At 40.3% G+C, this 26,953-nt stretch overlaps 1 long non-coding RNA gene across 1 annotated transcript in view; it reads left to right on the plus strand.

Annotated features, from left to right (window-relative positions):
• The window catches only part of LOC112994362 (uncharacterized), a 39,847-nt gene extending 13,759 nt beyond the window's left edge, over positions 1–26,088 (plus strand). Inside the window, exons 4-7 of the long non-coding RNA XR_003261933.2 lie at positions 1,757–1,942; positions 3,123–3,252; positions 6,542–6,726; positions 25,064–26,088. This is a non-coding gene — a long non-coding RNA (uncharacterized LOC112994362). The remainder of the gene's footprint in view (positions 1–1,756; positions 1,943–3,122; positions 3,253–6,541; positions 6,727–25,063) is intronic.
• The last annotated feature ends 865 nt before the right edge of the window (positions 26,089–26,953 follow it).

Raw genomic sequence — 26,953 nt, forward strand, 5'->3', positions numbered from 1 at the left:
GCAGTGATGATATTGCTGTTAACTTAGCTATGTAATGCTTTTTGAAAATGATATTAAGTAAAATTAAGTTGTAGACCAAAGGAAGTCTGTGTTGACTGGGTGGATGTGCTGCATTTCAACCACATCTGTGCTAATCGTAGTTAGAGATGTTACCTAAATAGGGTGGCATTATCTCCTCTGTAACTGAACATTTGAGAAATGCATCTATCAGCAGGAAATTCAGGCAAAACAAGTGCAAGATGATGAATCATTCCCCACTGAACTTTCTAGGGGAACTAACTCCAGCACTCACAACAGGCTTGTCTCTCTTCTCACCTAATGAAAAGTCATTGAACACAGGTACAAGTAGGAAATAAATTCAGGAATTGTAGATGCCTCTGGAATGAACTAAGGAATATGGTTTCTTACAAATCCAAATATTCAAAGAGACCACCACAAAGTAGATCCATGGAGATACCGACCTGTCACAAGTACACACTGCGTAAATCTAAAGGCCACTGAAACCTCTGGGAGCCTTCCTTCTCCTGTCAGTGACTGTCAGGCCAGACCCACTGCAAGTAACAACTGAGAGGACTCAGACAGAGCACTGAAATAGCAGCATGTTTCGTGTCACCATTTCATGGCAAGATTGTTATTGCTTATGACTGCATACAAGAATAATTCTTGATGTGTTTGTATTTAGCCAGGCCATGCAGGTCTAAGGAACACTGCCGCATAGTCCTCTGAGCCAAGGGATGGGAACTACTGTGCTCTTCAGTCAAAGAGGGAAAGGCTGAAGGTAGAGGATAGTAGGGATCAGGAAGAAATCTAGCCTGAAACTAGTCACCACTTGTAATTAAATCAGTAGAATCTTCAATGTGGGTACCTGCCAGGAGAATGCATGTAATTCTGCCAATAGATACCTTGTACCCATTTAAAGAAAAACATATTTGCTTGCTCTCTTAGTCTGTAGGTAGTTATACCACTTCGCTAGTTGCTATGAAAAAATTGAGGAGGCAGGAACTACTGGAAATGAGACTGATGATCCAGCTGCTAGTACTCTGCCTTTGACAGTAGCTGTTCCAGATGCAACAAACGGACATCATAGACTGGAGAGGAATTTTTTTCCCCTCCCCACAAGCCATTAGGTGTTGTCCATTCAAGAATAAGGAGCTGGAGCTGCCCCTGTCCCAGGAAGAGGAGGGACAGATCTAAGTGATGGAACTGGGAGAGAGAACTGGGGAGAAATGAGAGGATGAGGAGATGGTTTGGAGAAGATGTAACTTTATGGGGGAAATCAGACAGTAAAACTTCATTTCTTAGCAGTAAAGGAAACAACTTATAAACTGCATTTGCTTACAAATCTTTCACTGCCAAAGCAACTCGCTACGTTAAGAGACTGAATCATTGCTGTTGCTGACACAGACAGGAAGAGCTACCCATATGCTCACATTGTATTATTAGCTCCAGCATATGAACGTGGCAGGGCTAAGAAGGGAAAAGAGGGAAAACACAATGCACTTCAAAGGTCCAGGGCTGATGGCATTTAGGGACTATAGCAGCCAGCATAAAACTAATATTTCTCTGTGACTGGCACGTATTGGAATCCAAATTAGCTCTGAACCAGTCGCAAGATTAGGGCAGCTGAAAGAACAGCTGATAGGCTCCTCTCTGGTAGCTGTACTAAGCATACATAGAAGATATCTTCCTGAATAAATATGAAAATTAATTTTTTTTTTGTCTTTTAAAACACATCTTATGCAATCTGCCAACACAGGGTTGGTAAATCATTGCGTCATGCAGTCATTTGTGGAAGTGCAACAGATGGAGGACCAAACAGTTGCAGACAACCATCCCAGAGCTGAAACTGCTGTCATGGGGCACCTTGAGGGAGGCAGCCATGGTGTAAGGCAGCCCTTTCGAGAAGATCTGCAAGGATTCTGGATCACAATATTTGTGATGGGTGTGTATATTTTATAAGAGACTACCAGAAGCTATGTTACCAAATCCTTCATAAAGTTGTCAAGAGCAAGGAGATAGCACAGCTACTGTTTCCTGATGAGCATTAAATCAGACATCTTATGGTTATGCATTATAATACAGTCCTTAATTATTTGATTGTGTACTCTGCTGATGAAGGACCTGTCTCATCCGCTGCCCAGAGTGAATTTAGGGGGATAAATCAGGTGCATAGCAACACAAATTGTTGTGTGCAAGAGACTGCCTTTTTCCTGGAGGCATGGAAAGGCATGGGCTGAGTGAGTCAGGAGTCTGCAGGGACAGAAGGGATAGCTGCTGAGCAAGTCATTTGAAATCAAATTTTCCAGAGGTTGTTGCTAATTGTGCTGCTAACTGTGTGGTAACTGTGATATTCTAATGTAAGACACCAGGATGTGTTTTGCAACACTATTGGCAAAATACAACTGCAGTGAATGCTGATTAGTGTTATGCCGTGAACGAATGAAGGATTACTGGTATTGTGGTCAGTGAGGGAGAAAATTGTGCTGGACGCATCCCAAAAATATGCATCCCAATCAACATATGGTTTTTTTGTTCTTCACATGAGCAATAGGAATTGTGCCAACTTCAGCTGAAAAGCTGTTATGCAAATAAACATGAGTGACGTGAAACTCCCAGATTAGTATCATTAGTGACGCTAAAAAAAAGTTATCTGAAAGTTACACATTATTGAATCATACCACACATGGGGAAAAAAAGACCCTTTTTGTTCGATTTACTGTTGTCTCTCCCTTGTGAGTAGCTGGGAAAAAGCCATTCTAGTAGTTATTTTTGTTATAAAGCCATACAGAACAGATATTACATTCTATTGCTATCTTCAGGGAGCTCAGGCCAGTGGGACAATTTGGGCCTAAACTTGATGTCCAGTTGCTTCCTCTTCTTCCTTCACAAAGATGGGGAGACTAAAGCAGTCAAGTGGCTAGGAGGCCGAACATATTCTGCTAAGCCTATAGGCAGGAAGAGGTGGGGATCTACAATGTGCCTGGCATATGAAGGAGGTGTGGGATGTGTATCCCACTTTCCCTGGAGGCTTGTTATTAGTAAGTAATTCTGTCCTTGGAACGCACCCTGCTCTCTTACGCTAACATATAAGCAGAAATCTGTGTGCTGGTCTTCTGGAACAGGGTTGTCCTATGCCCATAAGCCAGGCTGCACTAGTCCTGCTGAGCAGAGGGCTCGATCTGGTCCTGGTGGTTCTCCAACCTTGGAGGTCTTGGCTCCATTCTCCGATATCATCTCCACTTGCTGAGTCTGGTAAGAAATAGGAATTATTTGGTTTCAAAATGTGATGGAAATGTTCTGATTTGTCAGCTCTCCTATGACTAAATACCCTCCTCTAATTTTTAAATATTCACAAGAGTTCTACAGTCCTAGTTCTTGAGAGCAGATTGTGCATTGATTTTCTTTTTAACGTAGTTTCCCCTAAGGAACCAGTACAGTTATAACAGGACTCCATAAATTCATTAAATGAAATGAAAAATGGTATCTTTGCTTTGCAGATACTAGCAAAATCAAGACAAAACAGACTTGGAAAAGCTAGTTCAAAACTAGAGAGAGGGAAGAAAGGAAAAGCTATAGGGAAAGAGATAGTTTAGTCAGAGACACTTATTTTTTAATTTTGGTGTATTAAGTGGCGAAAGAGAAAGAGCTTGTATGTAAACCCTGCCAAATTCTAGTAAGACTTAAAGGAGTTGCAGGGGTGGTTCTACTGGTAGAAGCAAAACCCTTTGAAGGATCTAATAAGTTCATTTTCTTGACAGAATTAGGAAGTAATCAGCTGAAGAGAAACAGTGAAGATAGACAATTGCAACAGAGAAGGGAGAAAGCATATGTTCGGTGACATGTCTGGTTCACAGCTTAGGAATTAGCTAAGGAAACAAGTAGTTCAGTTGCTCTGGTCTCAGTTTAACAAGGTACTTAAGTATATGCTTAATTTTAAGTATGTGAGCTGACTCAATAATTCTCTAGATGACCTCAAGAGAGCCCTTCTAACCAAAGTTATTTGATGATTCTTTGATTAATTGCAGCAATATTAACTTGGTGTTTAAGGATACATTTGTGCTAAAAATGTTACTAAATTTGGATTTTAGGGTCCACTGCAGCAGACAACTGTTTATTTTCATTGTTTGCAAAAGAGAAACAACTAGACCCCAAAGAGTTAATATTATCTATTTTAGTTCTTGCTTGCATTGAAAACTAAATCAGCTGTATGTTTATTACATTCCCTAAATCATGGCAGACAGACAGAAACAACCTTTTGCACAACGTTTTCTAGCTGGTATATTGAGGGCAAGTTAACTCCTGCTTCAACTCCATTAGCTTTGAGGATGTTGTTCCCATGGTGGGTTTGATGTTTAGTCAAGTAAGCAGAGCGGAATCAGGAGAAAGAATGAAAAAATGTGTTCATCTGCCCTGCACTGCTTGATGCTGCTGTGATAAAATACAGCCTATTTTTGTGCAGATATTTTGGGAAGATCCGTCCAGTCTAACTTGAATCTAGGCTACACAAGTCATCTCAGCTGCCCGATAACCAGCAGCAAGAGAATGGCTATTCAGCATACTCTGAAATAGACCCCCTACTGTAGGATAAATCTCTGTTCCCCTCTACTGATTCAATAACTCTTGTTAAGTAACAGCAGAGGATATAGAGCTGACTTGCTGACAAGGAAGGGCTCTTTTTGTTTTTCTCTGTTGTTTTTTTCAGTGGAAAAAAAAAAGATTCCAAAGTTTTAAGACTGTTTCCATTTATTTTATTAAATTTTACCTGACAAATTGCAGTCTCTTTCGATGTAACCCCAGGTCATTGTTTCTGAAGAATAATGTTTTGGATGTAGGATGCCTTTGATATATCCTGCAGAAACCCATTTTCTATAGCAGTATAATTTTCAGCAGCATATAACCTTGAAGGAGACATGCTGGTTCTCGTTATGAAGCAAAGCTGTCGCTAAGAAATCATGATGGGGGTTGATCTGATGCTACTCACTTGATGAACATGATATCCAAGAGTGATTTTAATGGGAGTTAGATAAGGCATTAAAAGATTCTTTTCTTTGCTTAGCTCTTGGTGTGGTGGCTCTCTGGGACAGAAAACACCAGTTTCATCATTCACACAAAGCTTAAGCACAAAAACTTTTTTCCATAAGCTTAGAAGACTGGGGGGGAGGGAGGATTGGTTTGCCTGATTTTAAGTTTCAAGGTTTTTGGTTTGGAAATGTCTTGTCTATTTTGGAAAGTTTGTAGATGAGGAAGTTCAGATGGGCTAAAACCGATCTTTGCAAGTGCTTGATACAGTAGTTGACTTTTCACTTCTTCTCCCTTTCTATCCCTCACAAAGACTACAGCTCCTTGGCCTCATGACTGTACAGTGTTTTCAGATTTTCACAGCCCTCACCCTGCCTCTGAACAGTTGAGCAAGATTTAAAGATTTTGTGCTGTGAAAGATGGGGTGCAAAGTTCCTTGTCCATCTAATACTGAAAGAGTTCACAATTCCCACAAGACACAGCAAACCTGCTCGCTGCTATTTATGGAGGAACACTGTTTGAATAGTTAGGACATGCCTGCTTCCTTTGTGAACATATTCACAATTCCTAAGTGCTATTCAAATGCAAGCACAAATATAAAAATATCTGCACCAGGCAGACCTTATTCATGGCAAGCCGCTTGTCATTCTTGACTTTGAAAGTTTTAGTCAGCGTTTCAGAGAGGAGCAATTACCTCGTATGACTCCCTAATGCTGAACAGACAGTACTGAAAAACCCAATGATTGAAATTTGTTCTCCAAAACAACTCAGTTAAAAGCAAAAACATTCTCCTTTTACCCCAAATGCCCCCAAATAGGATGAAATAAGAGGATCAATTGAAAAATACATGTATTAATATAATACCATAGACTATGCTGTAATGACATATATAATTGTAACATTTATTATGAATTCCAAATAATATTTAACCAAAGGCTTAAAAAAGTCTTTACTCTCTGCTGCTTGTGCTGACTGCATTTTGCTTAGCTTGAATAATAAAAAAAAAGTTTTCCTTTCCAGTTATAAAGAGATTTTCAATGGTAATTAGAGTTATATAGAGGCAGATAATGTGGACAGGGGGAGTTTTACAATTAAGCGCTTTTGAAAATCCCAGGAGCTATTGATCTTTAGGTGTCTTTCAAATTCTCATTTCTTTTTTTTAATTAGTTTTATTGAAGTGTTCTTATGTGGTGGAACAATGCTGAGTGTGAGCTGAGAATACTTCAGGAGAATGATTACTGGTTAAACTTGAAAGCTCTGAGTGGACCTCTAGGCATATTTTAGTTTGATGAAGGCATCTCTTGGTCTTATACATAGAAGTTTACATTTGGGAGTGATTTGACTTGACTGAGCTTCTTCAAACAAGTGTAGCAGATCAAAATCTACATACTTAGATCATCCATGTCTTACCAAAGTGTGATTCCACCACTTTCTAATAGTGTCTCTTAAACATTGTCTATCAGCACATAATTCTCCCAAAAGAGAAACAGCTTATTATTAATTTGTGTCTATTTCCTCTCAGGAAATCTTTTAGGATTTTACTTTGGAAGAAGCCATATGATCGATGGAGCAAACTGTCAGGAGCTATTAGACAAAATAATGCTGGCTGTATGTAGCAGCCCTCCTGCAAATCTTGGACACCTTTCACATACCAGAATCCTGAGGCCCAAACTGTGGAATTTTCCTCGGCTCTCATGGGATGCAAGGGTAAGGCAGCATGCACAGCTCAAGGTTTGGAGGTTATTAATTGGATTTGGTGGGTACCTTCCAGTCTGGAATTCAGAGCTGCATGCTGAATTTCAGAGTACAGACAGATGCAACAGAAAGGAAGGTTCAAAGCAAACATCAAATTTGGCTGTGCCTGGAGAATACTCTCCCTCTCTTGCTACACTGACTGTGTAGACCCTAAATAGAGATTATGCTGTTAGGTCCTAAAGATAGGCGGTATGAAATATTGTCTTGCTCTCCCCATGTCACCACCTCTCCCCCTCCTCACCCACAAAACCATCCACCAAGAGTCCACAGACCCTTCCACAGTAGTTCGTGTACTTCCAAGGAAGAAAAGCATGTCTATTGATGACAGGCTTAGATTTGGTAATGGGGTTAAGGGTCTGCTTACCAAAAAGTTGAAAATCCAGACCCACGCCTGCCTCTACACTCAGCCAAAGTTCCCACAGACATCTGCATTTACATGCAGTGTCAATTACTGTGAAATCACATCTCAAAGATGTGAAATGAATGCTAGCAGGCTAGGCCTTTTGTAGGTAAAGGACCAGCTACTACGTTACTGCTTCAGTTACTACCTTTAGTCCTGCTTGCACAAAGCAGTCAAACTAAGCCAGCAAAGAAAGATCACACTTTCATGTTGGGAGTCACAGAAGTGCTTATAGACCACATAGCTTGAAGTCTGCTGTTTTCAAGCTCTAGTGATCCTTCTTGATTGTACCACACTGAGTGACTATGGCCATTCAGAGTAACTTAGAAAAGTTACAACTTAAAACTTGTTTTGAAGTAAACTCACTGACCTCAAGCAAAATATATCCCCATAGTTATAATGCCATACAGTATACATTATCTGAATTACTTTCAGAAATAAGCAGAGGTAGCTTATCTGTAATTGTGATTGTAGCTTTTATTTTCATAGTGTCTTACAGTATTGCTACAACACATGGACCTCTCTTTCTGACAATGTCTCGGATTTGAATTTGATACAAGTTTGTCAGGCATGGTATGCATAGACATTCTTGATCAGCTCTTAGCTTTCAGTAGTGATCTTATTGACATAAGCCATATTTGTAAATTCATTTTCATTGAATAAATGAAAACTAGGAGAAGTTGGGGAAATTAAATCCTAGCAAAATCAAACAGCTTGCATAGCATAGTGCCTAGAATATTCAGTGATGTTTTTTGTATTGGCTTGTTTGTGCATAAAGACTTGAGAACATAACAGCCAGTGCATGTCATTCAGAAGTTTCCTGTATGAGTCAGTGCAGAGGTATTTATCCCCAAGGAACTTGCAGAAACCTTACTTCTTAGGTTATTTGAAAATAGAGAGGACAAGGCACTTGACATTATAATATCGTCAATAAGCTCTGTAGTGTGGTCATTATCCCTGAGCTAGTCTTTGGTATCTGAGGAGCATTCAGTGGCACTCCATTCAGCTTGAAAAGTCTCTGAAAAGTTCCCAGGGCTTTTGGTTGTATTTTTTTATAAATACACCAAATAGGGTGGTCTTTTCTAACTCTACTTTCTGTGATTCTATTAGAAAATCTCTTTTCCCATCTATTAGGCCAAATTTCACTTTGGAAAAATTTCTAGCCGCTTCAGGGGGATTTTAGGCTCACTTGCCTGGAAGCAACATAGAAATTATTAAAATGGAATTTAAACAGTTGTCTTCAGGACTCCCTGTCTGAGGATTCATTCGGCTTTAGAAAACATTTCCTTAGACAATGTAGCTTTTTAAGCAGAGAAGCTGATATGAATGCCACATCATACTCCTTCTCCCACGTATACAGCACCATCTACATATGTGTCTTGGTCCTTGGCTGTGGCTCCTACATACCACCCTAGTGTAAGCAGCAACAGCTCCTTACTGTGACTGAGCAGTCTTAGCAAATACATGTTCCCTTTGCTGAAGCTAGGATGCTTATGAGCTCGCAAAAGACACTGTAATCTTCCTTCTTGAATCCAGGTCACAAGTCACCCTTGTTCAAATGATGTTACTCTTCATCGTTGCTGTAGTTCAGCTAAGGAAAGCGTCAGTATCAATTTGAGAGAAAAGTACTTAAAAATATCTTTAGAACTTGTTCTATATTTAGTGTTAGAGGTCATGCAAAACCGAAATGTACAATGACAACAGAAGATGTGAGTCCATTTATCTGGTTTGGATAAACAGTGTCACTAAAATCTGAGCCTGGAAAAAGGCCATAGCTCAAATTTGAGGGCATTTTTCCTTATCTTATATTACCCTCTAGTGGCTGAGTCCTTGAGCATCATCATCTAAAATAAAGACAACAAATTAACTAACTGCAGGTTTACATGTAATGTCTTTTAACTGACTGTGCATTGCCACTAGACTTACAATACATGTTTCATGCTGTGCTTAGCTTTTTCAAAACAATAGAAGTGGCTACAGTCTTACAAAAACAATCCCAGTCAGTTCATCTTTGATCAAAATGGATGTGAGAAACAGTGTCTTCTTGCCAATGCAGACAAAACAGTCTTCAGCACTGAGAGATGCAGAGCCACAATAGGAAGATAAAAATAGGCCCTAAAAATGGATGAAGGTTTATTTTTTATCTTCCCTGACATCTTTCCAGTCTTGGTGATGAGTGGAAAAGGCAAAAAGGCAGTTTAAAAGAGTTTAAATATTAAAAACTTAGGAAAGGAGAAGTATATTAAAAACTTCAATTTTTACTTGAGGGTGATATGGAGGAACAATCATTCAAAGTTCCCAGGAAATAAAATTATTTTAAATTTCAGCTTCTATTTCTAATTTCAAATTCTGTTAAAGAGTTTTGGAGGGATTTATATCACCTAAATTGATCAATAAGTTTCTCTCAAGGGATTAGCCAAATGTTTTAATTGTTCATTCTCTAATATCATTCTAAATTTATGCGGCAGTAAAAATGGTGTGTCTACTATTGTTAACAAATCAACAGGCTTTCATCAACTTAATTCCAGTTAAACTGAGAAAATAAATCTCAGAATAATCAGACAACTTTCCATACTTTCATTATTTACAAAGAAATAGTGAGAGTCAAAGGTGTATTTCATTCAGAACAATTACATTAAATTTCATATTTCTCAGTCTTCAGTTACATTAAGAATTTTCAATGGGTACTCATGATTTGCTCTTTGCACTGTCATGGTTAATGAGTTATGTGATATTAGCTCTGTTCTGGCAGAATGACTTACATAAATAACCCGCATGATTCCAGTTATGAATATAAGAACAGAACATTCAATTTGAAATTACATTGTTTCAGTGTGATTGCATTGTTTATTGTAACTAACAGAAACAATTCCATCAAATTTATATAACCATCCACTAGTGATACATTTCACGTGATATGTTTAATAGCACTATTTTCCTTTTGCAAATCATTAATAGTTATAGTTAAAGCAAAGCAAACTCAGCAGGCTTTTGTGATGGAGACTTTTAAAATAAATGTATAATATTATTAGAAATTCATTCAGGATATATTGGAACTTGGAACGCCAAGTATTTGAATATTTATGAAGGGCAAAACACTCCCTAAGTGTATTCAGATCAACATTTGTTTTTAATTGGAACAAAATGTACAGAATGCTTTTGCCCACCACTTTCTCAGGTGTGGTATACACAGGAACAATGCCAAGTAGTTGGGTTTTTTTTCTGTTGCTCTCAAAATGAGAGCAGCTGCCTAAAAGAGCACCTTATTTGTCCATGGAACTTCAGTATAGTAAAACTCAGCTGTTTTGGGGGATGTTTCATGTCTCACAGTCCCAAATGGCTGGGTACTGTAGCATCGCAGAGGAAAGAAATCACATCTGGACATCAGCACAGCGTAAATGAACTGTGCACAATCTTTTGGATTTTTGCCCCAGTGCATTTGTTATCTGCAAACATCGGACTGGTCACGTCCCATGCTCTGAGCATGGAAAGGGCTTGTTTATTCTCTGCCACAGGCTCCCTTCACTATGGAGACCTGCATTCCCCTGCATTCACCTCTTCTCTTCCACTCTGGATTGTGCTTCTGCATGACTCCTGGAGGAGATGCACTGGGGAACCACACTGCAGACCTCCAAATGGCCCCGTGCTCAGAGAGAACCAGGGCAAGACACATTCCTCAAGCAGTAACTGAACTCTGCTGCCCCTTACAACCTACAACTGCATTCATGTAGTGATAATGCACCCTTTGACTTTTAACCAAACACATTATCTTTAACTACCTACACATTTTTCTAATCAAATATGAAAAGTCTGGCTGTTTATCCAGAATTTCCATTTGTCAAGGACAGACTGTTCTGCCTTCCACACTACGATCTTTGAAGAGCATCCAGAAGCACATTCCAAAACTTGTCCATCAGAGGAGTCATATGGAGAGAATGTGGGTAGGAAAGGACTACATCCCCTTTCCGGTCACCCTGAGGGGAATCTCTCAGGGCAGACATTGACTCCAGGCACAGAAATAGTTGGTGGCCTGCTAGACCAGGTGATACTTTCTAAATGTGAATTCAGCCAATAAACCATACAGTTATATATTCTATTCCCTACAGCACAGCATATGTGCAGCAGGTCTAATTCTTCTGGATTCAAAGCACAAGTGCTACACTGTGTACTCAATTTTTTTCATTCTGAGCAATCCTAGACAGCAATATGGCAATTTTAGCAGAGTCGAACCTCACAGCAACCCTGCTAGTATAACTTGCTCTAACCATAGTGATATTCCAAGTCATGTAATTATTAAGGAGGGACTTTTCTTGTTCATCCCCTGCTTGACAGAGGCTAGTCCATGGGAGGCTGCTTCTTCCCCCTTTTCCCCCCCACAGAAAGACGATGTTTTTGCTAAGGCATTTCTGAAGGTACTACAGGAAACCAATGCAACCTGTCCTGGATAACAGTTTATTGCAAAGAGCGCAGCGGTCTGGAACCACAAGGGGAATTTCCAGTAACCTCTGTTGTACTACAGCAGTTCTTCTACTTCCATTTTCAAGAGTACTGTTTCCATTAGTACTTTCTATGTCCTTTGTCAGCAAGTTATGATGCTAACAGGAGGACAAGTGTTCATGTAGGCAGAACAATGCTGTTCCTAATATTGGGCTAAAAAGCTCTGAGCATGAGGAAAGCAAGGGAGGCATCATGCCAGCCTCAGTTTATGCGTCTCACACTTACAGAGAGAGGCCCAAGATCAAATGTGGCTATAAAAAGAACTATCAGGTTAAAGTTATGTTGCTCGGGAATTAGGACGAGCCTGGCTGTGCCATGTTTGGTCTGGGATTAAACAGTGTCTTTCTCAGCCCAGCTATGGGATGGCACATCCTATGCTATGAGCTCTCTGAAGCTTCCAAAACTAAAATGAGGGTTATAAATCAAGCCATTGAAGACAAGATCCCTAGCTCAAGCTCCTGAGACATACAATATGTCAGTGACTCAAATCTTCCAAAGTGCCTTTATGCCATAGCTCACACTGATCTCTCTGAGTTGCATGCTCTTCTGTGGAAGAGCCAAAATAACAGAACAATGAGGACTCTGTCTTTATTTGACCCTTCCCAGATAAATGCCATTTACATGGTCATCAAAGGCTCCTTGTCTTTCTGTCCTCCTCTGCTTCCCCATACCTATTTAGGTGCCTGACCAAACTGACAGAATTCTAATAGATGATAGAGCTTCCCGCATGTCTCTGTATCTCAAGTCTTAGCTTCCTGGTATGTCATGAGAGATTAGTTAATTCTCCTTAATTCTCCTGAGTTAGGAACACAAGATAAGGTCATGTCCTCCCTAGGATCTTAAGACGAGGCTTTCTGTGGTGTTTAGCTCAAGCTGATACCTTGTATAAAAACAAATTGTCTCAATTTCTCATTGCAAAGAATGATCACAGCACACTTTGAATGCAGGAATGTCTTGTCTTTTTGCATGTTAAAGGCAGAAAATTTTCAGTGCTGCTGAGAATATGAAACTGCTGAAAATATTGCCATAATGTTCAAACTTTTCCACCCACAATAAGGCCAGCCAGTGCCAGTACAGAAGAGCCCTGAACTCTTCCTTCGCTATCCCTTTTGATTTCAGCCTTGGAGACAGGGAGGGAATTACTGCTAATCCCCTACAGTAATATAAGTAATATAAGGCTGTAATGATCACAGAGTTTAGATTCCGATCATGAGGCCCATTTTCATCCCCTTGATGCAACTTCACTGAAGGCTAATATTTCTTACATACTGAGTTGTTTTTGAGTAAAAACGTTCTATTTTTATCTCATTTTATTTTACCTTGCCTTGCTTTGTCTTGTATCAAGAAGGCTGTGGTTTGCCTAGCCTCCTTTCAAGCTTTTGAGCGTGGTAGGACACGTGTTCACAGGTGCTAGCTGCTTCCTAGATGAAACACCTTCCTAAACACACCTTTTTTGCTGGAGGGTATAAATTACTGTGTTTCCTAGTTTTGTGGAACATGAACTAAGGGGCTGGGGGGAGGGGAAAGAAGGGGTTGTTTTAGCTATATGATCAGGCCAGGTGTGCTCAGATACGCACAGAGCTCTGTGTGTTGTTGTTCTGATGCTCTCTGGTAGAAAGAGAATATGAGAAAGTCTTGAGATTCATAATCAAAGCTACTTTTTTTCTAGACAGAACTTTTTGCTTTGTTCTCTTTATACTCTGTGAGTGTTTGTGGAGTATGAATCTTCAGAAGTATGGGGATTAAAAAAGCCTTGAAGTATCTTTGAACTGATCTAAAAATTTGTAGTTTCTTGTAACAGAAATCCTTGAAGAAAGCACTTTCTCATGATTTTCTCAACTTGAAGCCAAAATTGTGCTTAGATATCCTGAGGAAAATTACCTTCCTTTTGGTATATTGTTGCTTTGTCTCTTGCAAATGTTGTATAAACCTCTGTAATGTCTGCTTGAATTTGGTTCTGGCTGGAGTAGTGGTAGTAGTTCCTGTATTGTTCTAGACAATTTCTTTGTTCTCACTGGGTGTTACTACTGAATGACCACGTTTCTGTGGTGTGAAACTATTATCAGTACTTCCTTCTATTTTTTCCAACCTACTTACAGAAATTTATGGTTGTTTCTTGGCAACCTACATCCTTTTGCTTCCTAATCTCCAATCTATGGTGTGTATGTGCGTAGAAGTAAATGTTCATCACTGTATCCAATCAAAAAGTCATAAACAAAAGATTGTTGCTGGAGCCTAGAAATAATTGCTAGGGTCAGGAAGTTTCTGAACAGATAAAACTTCTGTTTTCTTGAAAACGTTCCTAAAAGGTCCCAAATTCTGAAATCTTCAGTTACAGCAAACTCCCATTGATTTCAAAGGCAAAATTTCTGCAGTTAAAAAATGTAGAATTTCTCCAAAGAGAAGGGGGGGGGGAGGGAAACACACCCTTTGGCATCCTAAGGAGAATCACCTGAATGCTCTAGTCTGTTCCCTGAGGTGTTACGGTGTTGTTAAGATGGTCACACTGCTGGGCCCCAACACTCTATGGAGTGCTGCAAAGTCGCCTGGATGTGAAATTTCAGAAACACCTGAATAGTGCTCTGTGCCCTTTTGATCACCTTGATCAGTCAAATACAGAGCAAAGCTAATGCTGTCTCCCAGATACTTTTAATCAAAGCTCTTATGCACAATTTATTCCCTGCCAAACTTGAAGTGCAGGTAGCTTTCTGGTTTAGTAGGCTGTGAGTTGCAGCCGGATTAGGGCACATTAGCCGATGCAGTGTTCCTCTTTCTAATTTTGAGTGCTTCATTTATGAAAGGCACTATCTCAAGCATCCCAGACAGGGGAACATGCTCTGCCACTGTGTAGAGCAATCACTGTCCTATCCACCAGCTAAAGAGCTAAAAAGTAGGGGGTGGTAAAAATGAGTGGCTTGGTGTGCTATACGTAAAGAATGCCAGTTAAAGCATGCTTTGCGCCAGCTGTGACTGTGGCTTCTGCGCTGTGGATGTTTAACATTTCAGAGCATGACTGAGACCAGTTACACAATTACTACTGAAAACCTACCAGGCTGTGGGCTGAGCCACAGGTGTGAGGACTCCTTTTTACCTGCTTACCCATCCATGTAGGAAGGCCAACAGTGGGCTGTTGCAAGGGAGCATATGACTGGCTCTTAGCGATGACTTTTGGTCATATTGACCTCCACTACCCCTAGAGATCAAGCAGAAGAGACTGTTCACGCTCCCATTTGTTCAGCTGCCTTTTTAGAGGCCAAGAACTGGGCTGCACTGATATAAATGCCTTGACTTCAGTGGAGTTATCCCAAGCTGGGAGGTGGAGCTGGAAGCGGAATTTGGCAGCTGGTATTTCACATCGTGTCTGTGTCTTATTGGGAGCTTGATTTAGCTTTGTTTAAATGAACACAGTGGTCACAATTTTCATGTTACTGGAAACCTCGTCTGTGACATGTCAAGGGACTTGTCCATGAAACCACTTTGAGGGGAAGTTCTGTGGGGGATTATTTCTTCAAGTGGCATGCTCTTCCACCTAAGGACAGCATTCTGCTCCAGGGCCCCATGAGTCAGCTAGTCTCAAGGATGGACAAAGTGTTGGGCAGTTGAAGGGCTATCATGCTGAGTGAGGAAAACCTGAAAAGACCAATCACATCAGCTCTGTTCTTTTCCCTCTTTAGTATGAATGCAGAAGGATTAACAACATTGCTGATGTGGTGTCCATGCTTCAAAATGTAAAAAATCATGGATTAATGTAAGAAAAAGCAGAAATTAAGGAGGAACTACTTTTGGGGCTCACAGGAACAGAATCAGGAAGTAAGGTAAAACTGCAACATTTCGTGTTCTGCATCACAATGGTAATGCAATCTCTTTTTTTCTGCCCTTCGTCTCCTTTTATCAATTAGAATCTTTTTGTTTCTAGGTTGTTTCCCTTAGCTTCAGCTTAGCCAATTGAGGTTTTAATAGCCTTAAATGTTAATTTTTGCTTTGTCCACAACACAAAGTCTTTAGAATGGAAAGTTCATGTTTGTTCTTAGGCTTTGTTTTGTTTTCCAACAGAAATTCAGCAGATTCTGGATGTCTCCCTGCTGTGACTTTGTTTACCACAGCAGTGGGACTGCTGATGTTGAAAGGCCATACTGGAATTCAGGAGCCAACTGGAAAGACATGGTCTACTTTGTTCTGCAGTTTTAACTTAAGTGAACAAACTACTGTTTTGTTTCTGTTTTTCTGAGACTTCTGCCTCACAGCCTGAATCAAAAGTCTTTGCAGTTGCCCAGATTGTCTCCAGTTTTAGGAAATAACTTGACCTTGTTCCATGGGCATTTTAGTAGCTAGATGGCCAACAGTAGCTTAAACTTTTGGTTCCATCTATGTTTGATTGCAATGAATATGAATGTCAAATATAAATACTGGTGACATCCCAAAATGGAAACATTTATAAAAGTGATATCTGAAAAATATATCCTGTACTGCACTATACAATTATCCATGGTATATAGGATTGAACTTTCCTAATAGTCAGCATGGTATACAAACGGGAGATTCACCCCTCTTTTTAAAGACATTTGCATTATGTATAGCCACTATTATCTAGAGTTTTGTTTTCTTTGTTTCTTTTGCCTAGTGAAATGTCTTACACAACTGCAAGCTGAATTTGAGAGATTTCTTTTTATGCCTTATGAAATTAGATATAGCCACAAAGGCCCTGAACAAGAGGTTGTCACTGATGAGACACTTCGATAAGACATTTACTTCATTCTCAAAATGAAGCTTGCTTGTAAGTTATCTGCAATTATTTTTGCATGCCATCTTTACCTTTGGCAGTGTCATTGAGAAAGGCCCTCATATACCACTCAGCCTCTGAGCTGATCTAGATCACCAGTTGGCTTTGTACAGATGTGCGTAGTTATTGTTTCATCTTAGTGCCATTTGTTGACTGGATTTTCTCAGCAATGAACACGTGCCGTATCTGGTATAACTCCAAAGGGTTCCCGCTGCAGCTCCTTGCTCCCCACATTGCTGTGTTCCACACCAGTCTGCCTGTGAATGAACAAATGGCGATAGTATTTTCCTATGCTACATGATTTTCACTAAATGTGCTCCAACTTCATCCATCCGACATCACCTTCTTTCAAGAGCTGGTTTTGATTTTCTCTTGGACTGTCATAACCTAATAGGGAGTCACCCAATAAGTCAAGGTCTTGCTCAAACTGACTGGGAAGCCCAAGCCAGATGCCAAACTATATTCTGAGTCTTTTACATCACTCTGCAGTTCGGAGCACAGCCTGGTCAGTGGCATATGGTCAAGCCAGCACAGATGTGCATTTCCTGTGACTGAGATGGCTAAAAAGCACCAAAACTCTTCAGTGAAGCAGGCATCAAATGGCATAAACTAATGCATCTTTGGCTATGATATTGGGCCTTAAATGATTTGGGTGAAGGAAGCTTTGGTCACATCTTATTTTTTGTTATTAACTACTTTATGTTTTGCATTCTCCAAACCTACATAATAGAAACTAGTAGAGTCATTTTTTATCTCTATTTCTTATCACTACATTTTCTTAGAGTTTTTTTTGTTTGAATTGTTATTTTTAAATTTACAGATGTTTTAAATGCCTTCAAGTTCATGAAAGTAAAAAGCAAAAAAAAAAATACTGCTTTTCTTCTGGTGAAAAACAAGAGTTAAAACATTAGATAAAAATTGTATGGTACAGTTAAAATTTATTTAAAATGACATTGTACATACAAATATACACCAGAAACAGGGGCTCGATTTGAACCCAGAACCAGTCCAAAGTCATCTGGCCACTGCAGCTTGAAGCTGAGTCACAGCTTATAAGAGGTGTTGAGAGGCAGGACATTTTAACTGAGGCTTATCTCCATGGTAATGGGGGTCCAAATGCTGTGTGACTACATTGATCTGCATCAGTCCTGGGAAGAGCAGGCTCATATCTGGTGCCATACCAGCTTACCTTGTAATTCATTCCCAAATTATTGGACAGTTTTGTCTCTTTTCCATAGTTTACCCTATCCATTACTAGGGAGGCTGTGATCATGTCAGCCTTACGGCTTCTTCTGTTGACAGAGACTCATTCTCACACCATCTTGCTTAGACTTTATTTCCATGATCAGTCATCTGCAGCTTGCTAGACTCACAAAATGTGATGGTATTTCTTTAGGTCTTGTGCTTTGCTAAGTACAACCTAGAAGTTGTTGGCGAATACTAAGTATGGCAAGAAAGATAAACTAGAACAAGTGTCAGGAATGGAAAATTTGGGCATTCTGACTCTTCTGTATTGATAGCCAGTCTAAAACTCATTAAAATGTTGCCACGGAACAATGGAACAAGTTGTTATTTCTCACCTAGGAGAGCCGGAGTCTTAATTTCAGAAAAGATGGGTCTTCTATGAGTAATTTTTTTTTTCTTTCAGGCACAGAGGCATTTACCCTATAGAAAGTGGATGATTTTTCTTGCCTAAACATGACTAATAGCTTCAGAAACAGCAGCAGTGTCTGAACAGGATCAGAAAGCCAGATTCATGTGTACATGCCTGCCTGGCACCTTGATCAAAATTCAGTGCTTGTATGAGCTACGGAGAGATTCTCCTGTGCCAGCTGTTGTATCTGACTGCCTAATGAAATATAACCACAGTACAAAGGCTTCTAGAGTTAAGTCCTAAACAGCATTTTAATAAGGTAGAAAATACATTTCATATCTTCTAACTTGGTGTAGTGATTGGGCAGATTTGCAGTTGCCTATAATAATTTTGAACATCATATTTAGATACCTGCTTAAGACAATCATGGACTAAATTGTCAGACCTATTAGGAAAAAAAAAACAGGAATGCAAGGTATTGTCTAGAGATATGATATCCCTTGACCTGTCAAGAGATCTTTACAAGGCATTTAGATGCAGTAGTAAGGCTATTGCTTTTGTTGTTTGGTTCAGCCATTGGGAAGCGTGCCAGTTTGAGTTTAGGCTGTAAATCCAAAATGGATTTTTAGTTTGGCTGAATTTAAACATGGTAAGAAACAAGAGAAGAATTAAGGGAACAAATTCACACATTGGCAATGCTTGCCTTCCTTTACCCACTTTGTGGTAAGATAGTCATGCCTACAATGTGAAGTAAATTAGGCATTAACAAAATATTCTCTTAAACTCTGGTATTTTAATCAAGCTGTTTTGGATAATTGTACTGGCTCACCAAAGGATGCTAAGAGTGGGAAGGGGGGCATAGTGCCAGCATCTGAACCCTATGGGACCCACAAAAGAGGCAGTGTTGACACCAATGACTGTGGTTTGGGATGTGCTCTGTGCATTGGAGAATCATCTCTAAGGTGGGAGAGTTTATGACACAAAATCTGATGTCTGTGGGCTAAGATGCTCGGAGTTTATTTCACTGTCTCTATTTGATACAAGACCCTGTAGAAATGAAAAATCCTTTTCCAATGAAAAGGGTGCCTTTCTTATAATTCTTAAAAGAAAATATGGAATTTTTGTTCATCTCAAGAGGATTATATCATTCTGCAATTCTAAATATGGGTTTGTGTGTGTTTTGTTTTTTGTAGTCAAACCACACTGCTGTTGTCAAAACTGTCTAATTTTCGAAGACTACAGAGAAGACATTGCAGAACTGAGAATCTGATCTGAGAATACTATGTCAGTGGTGTTCTGACAGTGTTTCAACACGGGGATCCACAAAACAGTTCTTTTTTAGCAGCAGGGAAACCTCTAGGGAAGCTTGTGGATATATGTTTGCGAAGATGAGAGATGAAGGTTGAGATCCATGGTAAGAAGACAGTAGAATGTGAAATATGTTTGTGGTATGTTTGTTTGTGTTAGCTTCTATCGTTGCTCAGGTGTTAAAAATCAAGCAGTTTCTGACACAGTGCAACACAGTGGTTGTGAAAGCAAATAAGGGTGGATTTTTCTTCCTGGAAAATTTTTATTAACCAAAAGGATAAATCATCTGTGAATTGGTAGTAGAAGTTTAGGGAGAACCTCCTGCCACGTAGTACTTTATCACATTCCAAAGAAGCCCTCGCAGATGAAAAATAATAAAATCAAAGATTCTGGGAAAACTTTGTATTCGTGAGACGTGGTCTTATGTCTAAACCACTGAGATATAACTCGAGAGAGGTGTGAAGCTAATGTTTCTTTATTCAGGATCTGGGCTGCTCCAGAGGCATATGTGACCAGAGGCATGCAGGAGCAATCCCCCAGCCAAATCTCAGTAGGCTGCTCCTAGCCTCCACGGGGCCAGCTGCCCAGAACAGCCAGCAGGCACAATGCTCCAATCATTTTCCTTTCCATCTCAAAATGCCTGTCCTGCTTTCAACCATCCCCCAGGGCCCCTATTTTGGGAAGAAAGTTGTATTTGTTTTGTCCATGGACCATCCTAGGTAATGAGGACATTCTTTGGTGGAAGGGGCAAAATGCTGCTTTTGTGTAAGCCTTTGACTTGTTGCCAGTAAGGCACAGCAGCCCAGAGTCACTGCTTAGAGAGACTGTTAAGAATATACCTTTCTCACATAATTGGCTTTAAGCCAATAAATGGCTTGAGGTTCAGGGAGAACTTTTCAGTTAGATTTGTGAAGGACTCTGGGAGTTTCTTTTGCCTTTCTTTGGCAGCAGGAGGTGTAGTCTTTCTTTGCATCTCAGAAATTCCCTGGAAATATAGGACCCTTAAAATACTAATGTCCTTGGTCTTTCCTGCTCTCTTACTGTGAGATACTGTGGTCTTGTAACCTTCCATTTTAAAGGTATTCAGAGGAGTGTTTCACAGCTTGGGAAGGGGCTGTTCAGGGGAAGCTCTGAATAAGTGTCTCTTGCATGACTGTGATAGTGGAAGATCAGTGTTGATCCTGGTGATCCAGGTGTCTCTTCCAATTTCTTTTTTTCACTGGTAATATAGAGAGAGGTGAAGAAATTCAGATGTGGTAAATTTCTTTGTGGTTTTCATCGTTCCTCAGGGCAAAAAACATGGGCATATGAACTCTTTGACCATTGCTGAAACTCATGATCTTTCTTTTCAAAGCGCCAGCTACCTTTTTTTTTAAACTTGAATTTTCCAGTTAAGGATATTATATTCACACACGCACACGTGGAAAATGAAAGAGGAAGAAAGGAAATTGCCCCAGTGAGTTTCCCCATTTCATATCCCTAGCAGTCTTGTAGGAGGACTTTTGAGGTCATGTGAGGTCATCTCACTCTCCTGTGAGATATGAAGTCCAGCATGTAAAAATTGGATTGCTTGCTTACTTGAAATACTCTATTCTTTAATTACTCTATGATTTTCTTCTTATCAAAGCAAAAGTTTGAATGCTTATGAAGACACACAGACAGTCAGTGCTGGAAGTGAAGGGTCACAGACTTGGAACGTGTTGAACAAGCTGTGGCATTTCTAGTCAGTGTGAGTCCCCGAGCACTGTTCTTTCCTCGCGGCTGTGAGGAGAGGAGCTCATCTTTGTAGTTATTCAGGCATTGACTTCGTCCCTGCAAATTCTGTTTGCTGAGACATAGCAATGGGCTGCAAAGGACCGTCGGGGCCCCAGGATGCAGAGTGGAGGGTCTCCTCCACCGTGGGGAGGTGGTGTCCTCTGTGGCAGAGGGGCTCAGGGGAATCAGAATGGCTGCAAGACATTTGCAAGCCAGGCTGTGCTGGAGAGCCATGCTGTCTCCTTCTGCAACCTTAGGGTGAATTTGTATGAGATTGCTTCAGCTCACCTAACAGCTTACTGCTGCAAAATGTGCAGGTAGCCAACAACCACCAGAGCAGCTCAGGAGAAGGGACAGGGTATGCAGCTGGGAGAGGGCAGGGTTGATGAATGAGGCCGAGCGAGATCTCCAACAGCAAGGACTTGTTAGGAGTTGTCTCCTGTAAGTTCACCTGGAGAAGAGCAAAGTCTTTCTCACATTTTGACTATGGATTCTGGAAGCCTCCTAACTCTGGGCAAGTGCCTGGACCGTGTAGGAGCCCCTGGAGGTACCACAGCACTGCCTTGGCAGCTCACCACTGGGACTAGGAACAGCTGGCCAGAGGAGTCTGATTCAGTCAAAAACATGAACTGAGTATAGAGAGAAATAACAAAAGGGAAGTTGATTGAAGAAAAAAATTGACTGTACATTTTTTAGGAATCTCTTCACAGTTTGTTAAGTCTGAGATGAATCGTGAGCATTAGTCTTGCTGCTGAAACTGCCTGCAAATGAGAGCACCCTGGATATGAGTCTCTTTCTAACAGGGGGTTTTGTTTAGGAGAAACTGGAGTGAAACCACTCAAATCTTCTATGATGCTAGCCATTAAATATCAATGACTTTCAGTCACTGCAGATTTTGGTTGGATTCAAATTCCTGATTCATAGTTAAAAAACTCAATATTGTTAACCCCAACATCAGAAATTCTTTGTTTTTTTTTTTTCTTTCCATTTTTAAGTCATTCATCTAAACAAAGAAGATGACTGATCTTGAAATTATGGCATAAGGCAGAAACAAATCATCTGTGTTTGTGTTACTTTAGTCAAGTTACTTAATCTTTCAGTAATAATCCAGTGAGATTATTGGAGGGAAGGTACACATTCCTAAAATAATAGCATTAAAATAATGATGCTGTTTGCAAATATTAAGTAGAAAGGAGAAGTTGCATCAGTAACATTTTTTGCAGTGAACTAATGGCACTGTTTTTGGTGGCCTGAGCTTTGACAGTCCGGTGCTTTGTGCATGCTTGAATTTAAGACTGCATTATTAAAGTAGATTACAGTACTATATTCCAGTTCAAAAACTTTCACACTGTCATTTGCTTTGTCATTACCTCATGCATCTCAAGATCACTATATATTATCTTTTATCTACTAAAAATATGTCCCATATGGTTCTCGCATAAGATCAACCTTGTCCTTTTCCCTCTCTTCTCCTCTCCCCACCTCTCCTTACCTTCACCTGCTTGCCCAAAAACTACACTTGCAACAGAGAGATAAAATTTAATTGTGTTTTTACAATGTGATGATTGTTTAGTTCCCAGGAAAATAACATTCACTGGTGATTCTCTTCCTCACATTTAATTTGTGTAGCAGGTGTCATTATGTCACTGAGTCGTAGAAGCAAAGACAGCATGATGCAAAGACTGGCATAACTTTTCAGACTTCTATATGCCTTTTGCAGGTTTTTTTCAAAGCAAGTTCTTTTATTGAGGACAGGTTCCTGTTTTCTGTTATACCAGACTCAATCTGCATTTGTTCTCTAGTTCTGAGGCTGGCCAAGTTTTCAGCTTGCATGATTCTTCATTTCCCATAATCAGATCTTATTGTAAACCCATTGGCAAGATTTAGTTTTGCTTGTATCATTATGTCATTATAGCTTATGTCACTGTATATTTGCATTGGTCATATGGGTTTGTTGGCACACCAGAAGTGAGACGTGTAGCCACATTGGAAAATACATGTTAGTTGCTCTACTTGAATTTGTCATGAATGCATTTCAAGTTTCAAATTCTTATGCCAGCAGCAGTCTCAATTTTAAGGAAATCTAGATTTAGTGAAAATGTTCACAAAGACATTTTTAATAAACTTCAGCTTCTGCTGGGTTTGGGCTTTTTGAAAATCATCGATCAGGTTTAAACACTGTAGATGACTCCTTGATAAAAAAAAGAGCATCACTCAAAGCCTAGATTTGAATGTGGGGAAAGGTCAGAATTGGGTGTAAAATGCAAAACTGAGTTCTATAAGCTCTAGTCAAAATACATGATTCAAGTCAAACATCTCATGCAACTTTATTATAATCTTCATAGCAAAAGAGGTTCTGGTGAAATGTACTTGAGGGAAGTGGGCAGGAGGAGAATGAAAAAGGATAAGAGACCCACTGTGGTGAGGAAATTCAGAAGTCCAGCAATAAGTCTGGAGAATGAGACTCAGCTTGTCTGTGATGAGAGACAAGGAGGAATAGGAATATCAGGTAAGGAAGGCAGCTCGGAGGCGGCAAAGGAACGAGGAGCAGGGAAGACGACTGGGGTGAGGTGAAGGGAGCAGGGCAAAGACCAAGCATGGGAGCAGGCACTGGTGACCCCACTGGGGTCCATGGTTGCTAGAGCATGTTCTCTGCAGAAACATGCGAGGGACACACGGCTCTGGGGTCAGCCAGACTCCATGTCCAGCAGGTGGGTGCAAAAGCCACCACTCAAAGTGCGCATGGCACCCCGCTCTACTCGCTCCCATGCCAGCCCTCCCAAGCTCTCACTGAATCTTTCTTCACACCCTTGTTGGTCTCTAAAGGTTCCTGATGACCTATATGGGTGACAAGGTGACATGATAGGGTGGGACTTCTGCCTGTATTTCCAGTTTGATTTTGTTTTGTAAGTACTGGAAAGTACTTGCAGAATAGCCATATAAAAATTATTGAAATTTCAAGTCAGTTATAAAGATGTGAGCAAAGCCCAAATGAATGACTTAAGATGGTGGTGGTGTGGATACAGAAGGGAATGAAAATCAAACACCTCTGCAACTGACGTAAATAATCCTGGAATATGTGAATGCCACATAAGAAACTTGTAGCAGAGTATCTGTGCTCTTCTGTCAAATCAGAAATTCTACTGAAAAATAATCTTCATAAATATCTTATTGTTTTATTTTCCCAAAAGCTAATTACTGATTAGTATTTTTGAGATGTGTCCTTTTTTTTTAATTCTTTTTCTTTGGCAGTACCAGGGGTATGAAATTAAAATCTTCTTTGTTTCTTTTTAGTCTCCATTAAGCAATCTGAAATTCTTTAATTCTTTCTGCCATTTCACAAGTCACATCTGTACATACCAGAGGTGAAATCCTGACCCAGTGAAACGAATATGTTTTTTCATTCTGCATCAAATATTTTGTTGTATAAATGGAGGAGAGATATAGCTACAATTCTTAAGTACCTAAAAACCATCAGCCAAGTCATGACTCCAAAGGAGTCTGTGTGAAGTCACCATCCGTAGTCACAGGACCCAGTATTGACATAAAAAATTGACAGAAGAACTGATTGGTTTATGTTCAATATAACACGCTAGGAGTTTATGTCAAACAAGATAGCTGCGTTAGAAATTGAGACTTGAAAGGTTCTTGTTAGAAAATGAAGAAAATCAGCTTCTTTCTCTTTTTTTTGAACAAATGCCAGTGTGTTTTTCACAGCATAGGAGATTTTTCCACATAGAATATGGTGATTAAAACTTTAAAAAGCAACTGATTATCAGTTTCCAGGCCAGCTGGTCAGCGGGACAAGATACTTCTTGGTACAGGTATGGAGAATTAACATGTGTTTTGTGCTTTAAGAACGACACATCTTTAAAGCTGTTTTCATTTTCAGGAGGTGCTTGAGTGTTTGTGTTGTTTTTAAACAATATATAAGCTTTTTTTTTTTCTTTTGCAGTGTATTGTGTTTCTAGTGAATTTTGAGTTTGGCCTTTGGACAAACTACAGAGATCCAAATCAGACACCACACACTCCTACTGGCAGGAGAAAATGACAAAATGGTAGTGCAGAGTTTGCATCAGAGCTTACAGATCCTTTCTTTCCCTGATGTACAAACAAAAGGAGTTTGCACAGCTGTGTTTCCCATAGAGGCAAGTAAAACCCATCTCCACCAACTAGTGAAGAAAACTCTATGGCCAGGGACACTTGCCCTGCAAGAGGACTCATAGTTCTGAAGACATTAATCATGGGATTAATGGGTTTTCAGGTCTTTATATTTCCTTGGATCAAATTACCCTCCTCTCCCCCAGCAAAGATATCTTATTCTCTCTATTCTCTGAATCTAAAGGTCTTGAAACTTTTCTTTCAATCTCCATCCTCTGGCTGGTAGCTACATGGAGGAATCCTCCACTCCATGAACAGGCCCAGTGTGATGGCAGTGTCTCCTGCTACGATGCTCTCATACCCGTGGGGTACAGCCATCTACAGACCTGCCAAGTCTGCTTCTGGAGATGATCTGGAAGTAGAAACACCATTCACTCTAGCAAAAAAGAATGACAAATTTCTAATACAGATTTCCTCTCTGTGCGAGAGAGACATGTCAGGTATGTCAGAGGAGAGAAAAACAATTCAGGCTGAAAATTTCCAAGTTCCCTTGAGATCTCCCTTCAGTTCTGGAGGTTTCATTACATGCACTGTATCAGAGATATTGGGGGGGAGGGGGAAATTTGCGTGTGAGTTTGTGCGGACCCACCACATTGCTGATAAGTGTAACAACTGCCCTGCTCTTAATACTCATATGACTGTTACGACAGCTTGCTTTCCTGTGACAATAAGGAGCCAGTTTCAGGCTTTTGGGTTTTGTGGTCTAGTTAAGTCTAACAGACAGTTCTGGGGGAAGTACTACAGCCAACACAAACTTGTGTCTTCTTTGAAAGGTTTGTTATTTTATTACATAATAAAGAGAGCTCCACTTCTGACTCATCATATTGTTTTATTTCCCCTAATATGTAAATGAAACCACAGAGTTGTTTTGACTGGAGCTGGCTATGACATCCCTAGATAACCAGGCAGCAACTGGAAGCTTTGCTAGACGAAAGCCGAAGAGGGTATGCAAATCAGTGACTGTGTACTCCACCTCTAGCTGCTCTCAGAAGGAAACAACAAAGTTTTTAACATAACAAAATTCTCTTGGTATCTCAAAACAGCCATATGATAAAATTAGAGCTGGAAAAAAGATGTGCATGCATGTGGAAAAAAAACTCTGCCCTGAAATAACATTCAGTACATCACAACGGCTTCAAATAATATACAGGTAGTCTTGGATGCCAGTGTTGATGTGTGGAGCTGTTTCATCTTGTGACAAGTGCGAAGGTGGACGTGAGCAGCACAGACCTGTACCATGCTTCTGGAGGAATTTGCAGTGCATGCGCACCGTAGTCTCCCTGGGCAGCTAAGGGGCTGCAAGGGAGGAGGCTGTGGCTCCCACATATTAGCTGGAGCACATGAAAAATACCACAGGAGCAGCACGGCTGTCATGCACCCTGGTATGAGGATGACATGGGACACCCGCGTCTATCTGGTGTTGCTACCCCAGTCCGTACAGTCCAGCATTTTTCCTCCCCTCCGCGAGCTGCCCTGATGCCATGTGCTCACACAGAAGGTGGAAGCAAGCCAGGACCTGCTGTGCCCGTGACTGCCCTACTCCTTCCCTTCCAGCGGGCGCTGCGCATTGCTGGGCAGTCACGCCACTGACTTCGCTTGTTCTGTGGGATCAGTGTTGCTCCAGTCTCCCATCTGCTCCCCTCATTTGCTCCCAGCTATAATTACCCACTTCTCCCATCGTTTT

Source organism: Dromaius novaehollandiae, chromosome 15 (assembly GCF_036370855.1).
Source record: "Dromaius novaehollandiae isolate bDroNov1 chromosome 15, bDroNov1.hap1, whole genome shotgun sequence".
Taxonomy (NCBI): domain Eukaryota; kingdom Metazoa; phylum Chordata; class Aves; order Casuariiformes; family Dromaiidae; genus Dromaius; species Dromaius novaehollandiae.